We start from the raw sequence: 7,981 nt of genomic DNA on the forward strand, positions 1-7,981 counted from the left end.
CCATCCTCCACGCTTTAGAAGCTGCAGACCATGCAGCCCTGAGCGCGGCCGTCTCCGAACCTTCCCTGCTTTCTCCCTTTGCTTCTGTTCCAGTTTCTGGCTGAAACCGAGAGCAAACCACGGTACTGCAAAGGAACCTGATATTGTGTTAGCCCTTGCAAACCATCGCACGGGCACTGAAAGGTTCTCGGTAAATCTCCCCATGGTCTCAGAGCATGAAAGAATTGAAGAGAAAAATATGCGCCCTCGCTCGTTGGCGGGGACCTGCTCGCACGGATACTTCTGCATGTGCAGCCAGTTTTCTGTTTGGGAATCGCTCCCTTACTACAGACATCACCCGCCCGGGACCTGGTGCCATACTTACCCAGAAGGAAAAACTCCATGGGAGCAAGAATCCCTTTCTCCATCGACACGGCAGAGACGCAAACAGGCCCGTGGTTTATTCCGTTCTTAATGGAAGTTGAGCGAGATACCAAGATTTAGGGGTTTAAGGTGGCCCCAAAGACGCCAGCTCCACACACTACCAGCCCAACCTTAGGAAACATCGGCCACCAGGCTTTTATTATACAGCCTTAAGTATATTCAATATTTTTTGAAGCTTATAGAAATTTTACAAGTTTGGGGGTACACTGGGCTTTCGATGTATTTCCCTTCCGGGCATTGGTATTGAAAGGTGGAGAAAAGGACGGACAGTAGAAAAATGTCTTTCCTTTTACCATTGAAGAAACTGAAGTCTTGTGACTTTCCCAAGGTCATCAGAATCTGTTTTAAGACAGAGGTCTTAAAATAGTTGCCAGCAGATAAAAAAAATGAGCAAAAACATGAATCCACCCCAATTTGTTAAGTCTAAAAGAAGTAATTTGGGGGAGAATTTCTCTTTGGGGGAAGATTTGTTTCCTACGCTGAAAACAGTTTATCATCAGGAAAGTTAACATATAAAAGTCTTAAAAATTCAAGTTAGTCTTTATTTCTTATGTTACATAAGGCACTGTAGTTAGCCAAGGTTGCTTTTTTGTGTTATAATGATGCAGCTGCTGCCAACCAGAAGTACATTTATGGTCTGTTAGTAAACTAGGGGGGAAAAAAACTACCTTTTGGTACAAATTAGAAAATTGGCCAGTAAATCTATTACAGTATTCCAGCACCAGTTTGTTCACACCCCTGCCCCTCTACTCTCCATATTTCTCAAAGGTAAACTTAATAGACAAAGCAGAAGAGAGGTGTTTAATTCCTCTGTCTCTTACTCCCTAATTTTAAAAAGAAAGGTATCACTAAAATTCCTTACTCTAGCCACTTTCTTGCATTTGAATGCTGCCAAATGTATTAAGGCATTAAGGACTAGGTACTTATTCTATCAAACCATACGCAGGGAAGGATACAAGAGAAAACTTAAAATGAAAGTAAATTTAGAGGGGAGGAAAAGAGAACAAGAGAGGAGGAAGATGTTGGGGGAAGGGAATGGAACCATCAAAGTGAGGTACTAATGCCCTAAGTACCCATATCATCTGTACAGGTAAGAAAGTTCATGCATTCAAATGCATTCCATGACCTTTGTACTAAGAGTCCTTAAAAATAAAATAAGCTGATTCAGAGTCACATCTTTGACTCTGAAATGTTAGGTGTTATAGGGTCTCCATCTGAAAGATACTTTAAAAATTACTCCCTAAATAATCAGAAATTTCATAACCAGGGACATGTATCAACATAAACCAAAGTCAAATATATCAGGGCTTTTAAAGGAAACATCATATATGTGATGGTGATACTAGAGAATCAAGACATGATTCCGGAGGGAACAAAAGACTTGAAATCTCATTTTCTTGTAATGAAGACCCAGAAAATGTAGCAAACAAAAAAACCTAGCCATGGTTTTCAAAGGATAATTTTCAGAGCTGACATTACTATTAGTCCACCAACATCATCCATCTTGATTTAAGGGGTGTAGAACTTTGGAACTTTGCTCCTTATTAATACATAGTCTAAAGCTGCTTACCAGTACAAAAAAGTTAACATTTTTATTGTTTTTATATTACTTGTTCTTCTCAAAAAATGAAGCATGCAGTTTTCTGTATAAATAAAAATCTGAACATGAGGATTGGGAGCCAAAGTCCTAGGGCTGAAAATGCTCAGATATCTACAAATAAAACGGAATAAAGAGTAAAAAATAAAACAAAAAACAAAGAATAAGATGGCACCTGTTAAAGTTGATCAGGAGCCAGGCCTTCAGGTAAATAGCTTTAAACACTCACCCTCCCCACCCAAAGGAGAAGTTTTGAGAAAATAGGTAATGTATTCTTTACGCATGCACAGAAGACAGGGAGAGAGTAAATATTATCAAGCTCTCTCAGATCATCTACTCTTCTTATCTAAAATAAAAAATTTAAGTACTTGTTCTGCTGTACTGGGTAATTAAAATTACCCGAAGCTTTGTTCTTCATTTACTTTGAAAAAATTAGCAGAATAAGATTTCAGTCAGGCATTGTAGGTTTTTAATCTAAATATTCCCCACAAATTTCTACTTCTTTAACATATCCTAATAAAATATTAATATGCATGGTCTTTCTAGGATCAAAAGAGATGACAGCCATAAATGTTATCAAAATTCCAGCTCTACCATCTACAATATTCAGATGTTTGATGGGATTTGGCTTCAAAACAATTTACCCTATAGACGCGGCTGCACCCCCTGCTGGAAATCTCTGATCATAACCACTTTGGCTTTTGTGGCCTCAACCAAGAACATACAAAAAGCCAAATAAAGGGCCTTTGCATTCATGACAAAATTGACCAGTACTTTTTGCCCGTCTGATACAAGACAGGCTTTTGGAGAACAAACTAGTTTAGAATGCTGATTACAGATAAAATACACAAAATGTTGGAGAATAAGGAAGGCAAATTAACCAAGTAATTAAAGCACATGATTGTTTATTGTGTAATTTCCTGTTGAATTTCATAACTCATTTCCACCTCCAAGCAACCCCCACTTTTGAAAGAGAAAGTTCTCTTTCTCCCTGTCTCATACAGGTAGGACTATCAGATAGGCAGAAGCCAGAGTAAGATGGGGTGTTGTTCCCACTAGTAGGCAAATCATGATATACCCAATAACCCCAGTAACCATTTGCTGAGTTGGGTGCTGAAAGGCTTTCTACAAATTTATTTATGTTTTATGGCTACCAATGATATTTTCAGCATGACGAAAAGGTGCTAATTATGTCTTGGCTGTTACTGTAGAAAATATTTTGACAAGAGTTCAGGTAATTGTGAGCATGGGACTAGAACAGTAGGAATGTAAGGCTGTTGACCTTACTGGCATTTTGTTCCACAGAGCCTTGTTCTGTTGATTTTCCAGAATTGTATTTTCAGACTGAAATCCCAAAGATGGTATCAGAGTCTAGCTTCAAAATGTCGTATACTTGCCACTCTGGTCCTAGAACATAACTGGAATAGTGAAAGTAGAACTCTGTTTCTTAATAATTAGTATTTTATAAAGATTATTTGTAATGCAGACTCCTTTTAAAGGGATAACAATTCATTCAGGTCCCACTAGCACAAATACTTTAATTAGGCAAAAATCTTCTAGTTATTTTCTTTCACAAAAGGAGGTATTATTGGGCCATCTGGACCCTCCATTGAGTTTTTATGAAAGATCACAGCTTGAATTTAATCAACCCCAATAAGGTTAACCCCACAAAGCTAAAAAATAATTGCAGAGGTTGCTAACTGAATTCTGTCTTTGAGACTGTTACCACTGTCATTCATAGATCATTATTACAGTGAGAAACAGGAACCTGTATTGGTTAACTAACCATAAGAACACAATTTTTTGTAAATATCCCTTATTCTCACTCTCTTTAGGCCAAATTTGGATTGTGAGCCCCTCTAGGTAAGAATCACAAGTGAACGTTTGGCCCTATACAATACCTAGAACGTGGTCCGTAGAAAGCTCAAAGACTGTTTGATAATAATAATAATATGAAACACTCTAGGATTTCTGTGGATTTATTACTAACAGAAGGCTTTAGATTATATTTTGAAATACGAGCTGAGATAATCACTTCGGAAAATACAAATCATTTAAAGAAATTGCTGAATTAGCTAGTGAAAGTCAAGTTAGATGCCCTTCCCTGAGTACAACCCACATTTCTCTAAATCATATCTCACTAGAAGGTAAATGTGAGTTACTAGCAACCAATAACTGTGGATCTGAAATACCAGGGAACATTGTTTAAAGACCTGGTACAGCATAAGAGTTTCTGAAATCAATGAGAAGCTGTCTAATCACTTCACAATTAAAGCTTTGTTATTTTTCCCTATTATTATAAGCTGCAAATAGATGATAAATGTTTGCTTTGCCAATCCATGCTTCTGCATTTTCTTCAAAAAGCTTCTCAAATAATAATGTGGTTTTTCTGATGGACACACAACCTCTTTCGTCTATTACATAGTGAGGAATAATAATATTCCTCTTTCCCCAAATAGGCTTCCAGTCTCTTCAGCATGGTCTAGTACAGGACTTCAACATATACTTCATTTATTTCTAACTTTAGTACCCACAAACAATTCTATTCTCTCCTCAAAAAGTATTTACATTAGAAATTCTGAGATTTTATAAACATGGTAACAAAGTAAAAGTAAAATAGCAAAAATTCATAATGTGTCCTGTAGATCAAATTCTTATAAAATTACATTAAATGCAGGCAAATATTTCATATGTTTCAGGAGCACCTGGGTGGCTCAGTTGGGTGAGCATCTGACTCTCCATTTCAGCTCTGGCCATTATCTCACCAGTTCATGAGTTTGAGCCCCACTGCCGGCTTCATGCTTTCAGCATTATCAGAGTGGAAACTGCTTGGTTCCTCTCTCTCTGCCCCTCCCTCTCTTGAATGTACAAGTGTGCACCCACAGACTCTCTCTCTCAAAATAAACTTTAAAAATTAATAATAATAAGATTTTTAAGTCTATATTTTTGAGGTAGAAAAATACCTAGAATGATTTCTGTGAAAAAAAAATCAGGCTACAAAGAAATAAAGGTAGTATGATTCCATTTTTGTAAAAAGAAAGTGTTTTGAAAATAAGATGGCAATGTTATTGACTGACATGTTAACGGTGATTTAGTCTAGATGGTGAAATTATAGCTAAGGTTAATTTTCTCCTTTTTGCTTTTCTGTCTTCTCTATTTTTTTTTAACAACAAACATTATTTCTTCTGCAATAAAATTTTGGATTATGCTGGTGTCGAAAATGGAAAGTAGAATATATAAAGCAGGATGAGGTAAATTCTCTTGAAGCAATGAACTGCCTACCACATATATTTCTTTATTTTTTTTCTCTTTTATTATTTCATTTTCTTTTCTCTTTTTTCCCCTCTAACTCCTACTTTAGATTGTTTCCTCTTCCTTTCTTGCTTTTTGATTCTCCATCTTCTCTCTTAATTATCTCTTTGGCCTTTTACAGACCACCTTGGGCATTGACTGGTTCCATCTGCAGCAACCTCTGATGTAATGGAATGAAATGGTCTGAGTAAACATATTGCCACCACTGGATTGTAGTCTGTTTTTGATGACTTGTTTTAAAGGTCTTACAGACCAAAATATGTCAGAAAACATACATTTTTTAAATATTTAATGACTTTATTTTTAATTATATAAATCTGCCAATATTATTGCCTATATTGCTGATGATTTCATTGCACATTTTGTTTTTAAACTGTTTCTACACTAAAACTGTTCAAAGGTTTTCTGAGATAGACAATAGATAGTATCTCTAACGCTGATAAAGCTGAGCTGATCTTTCCACATGCTTTGGTATTCCCCTTTGGACCACAAGGAATATGATAAAATGTGTTCCATTTGGATGGTTTCCCATGTGGATTTCCTGATACTTACAAGTTACCTTTGGCTTCCATCACCCCAGGGAACTGAAGGTTGCTGTTTTAAGTCGAAGCATTTATCTTGTAGTACTGCTCCTTCACTGCATCCTCCTCAGCACAGGACAATCAATTACCAGTTTAAAGAACAGGAAAAAATGGTCTTACTACAGTGCAAAGAAATGCTTGGGCACAAATTCATCTGTAGTAGAAAGACCACCAAACTGGGAGTCAGGAGACCTGAATTAGTATCTTAGGTTCTGCTTCTGATGTGATCTTCAGAAGTCATTGAAGCTCTGAGCTGAAATTTCTGCATCCACAAAATGGCCCCTTTACCACTCTAACATTATTAGGTTCAAAATTATTTTTCAGGATTAGCCCAGAGACCAGGCTTCACTTTATTCTGGTTCACACTTACTTTATCACCTACCCATACCTACCACCACACCCAGACAGGGCTGTTACTCCTAGTGTCCCTACTGGTTTTGTCTGGGGCCCTTATTTCAACTCTCCCTAATAAAGAGGGGGGAAAAAGCCTTTATCCTGATGAAAGTAAGTTAACTCACATTCCTTTAATACTCATCCATAAAATCTATTTCATTAAGTTTGAACCTCTAGATTCCCAGAGCAAGACTGGCCCATCCTTGTTATAAGGTCAACTGTTCTGAACCTTCTTTGACAAAAGGTTGCCTTGTGGTTTCTAAGTCCACAGTTCCCCCACAATGTGTTCATCATTTTGCATACTCTCCAAGCAATATAATCCAGATCATCCAAGTAGTCCATACTGGGTCCCCACAATCCATGTCTTTTCTCCTTTGTGTCCATTTAGTCAATCCTGTTTCCATCTTCAGCCCCAGAGAATCACTAATCTTGTCTGTTTCTTTCAGGATTTGCCTATTCTGGACATTTAATGTAAATGTAATCATATAATATGTGTCTTTTGCCTCTGGCTTTTTTTACTTGTTGTTAACATTTTTGAGATTCATCCATACATTGGATGCACCAACAATTCATTCCTTTTCATTGCTGTCCAGTATTCTATTATATGCGTATACCACATTTTGTTTATCCATTTACCAGTTAGTTGACATTTAGATTGTTTTCACTTTTTGGCTACTATGGATAATACTGCTCTGAACACAGGAATATTTGTGTGGATATATGTTTCCATTTCTCTTAGATAGATACCTCTGGATAAAATTAATGGGTGATATAGTAAATGTATATTAAACATTATAAGAAATTTTCAAACATTTTCCAAAGCTGCTCTACCATTTTTATAGTCCTGTTAGCAATATGTGAGAGTTCTAGTTTCTCCACAACCTGGCCAATACTTGTTATTGTCTGTCTTTTTTGTTAAAGCCATGCTAATGGGTATGAAGTAATGTCTTATTGTAGTTTGACTTCACATTTCCCTAATGACAAATGATGTTGAGCATTTCTTATGCATTTATCATCTTTTGGTGTCTCTTCTTTGATAAGATATCTATTCAGCTCTTGACCATTTTTAAATTAGGCTCTTAGCCTTATAATTGAAGTGAGCCACATTGGACCTTAAATTCTTGGCTTGAATTTTCCAAAAACTATCTTTAAGATTTTTCCTTAATGCAATTAAAACTTTAATTTTTTTTAATGTTTATTTATTTTTGAGAGAGAGAGTGTATGTGTGTGTGTGTGTGTGTGTGTGAGCAGGGAAGGGTCAGAGAGAGAGGAAGACACAGAATCCAAAGCAGGCCCAAGGCTCTGAGCTGTCAGCACAGAGTCCAATGAGGGGCTCAAACTCATAAACTGTGAGATGTGACCTGAACTGATGTTGGACACTTAACCAATTAAGGCACCCAAGCACCTCACAATTATAACTGTATTTTAATATTTCCAATGCTTCCCAAGAATCACTTCCTTGCATGTTTGTAATATTTCTTTTTCCTAACTTGTGAAAAGTTGGAAAAGATATAACGCCATTGAGTGAAATACTTATTCTTCTAGGGCATTCTTACAGCCAGTTTATTTATTTGACAATACACTGTTTATCAGGCTTTCTTTCCCAATTTCTCTTTATTCAAACAGTATAGCATCATGCCAATTATCCTATTTGATCTTGTTGTTAGAAACAGTA

The sequence above is a fragment of the Hyaena hyaena genome, unplaced genomic scaffold (assembly GCF_003009895.1).
Source record: "Hyaena hyaena isolate Hyena2069 unplaced genomic scaffold, ASM300989v1 scaffold_291, whole genome shotgun sequence".
Lineage (NCBI taxonomy): Eukaryota > Metazoa > Chordata > Mammalia > Carnivora > Hyaenidae > Hyaena > Hyaena hyaena.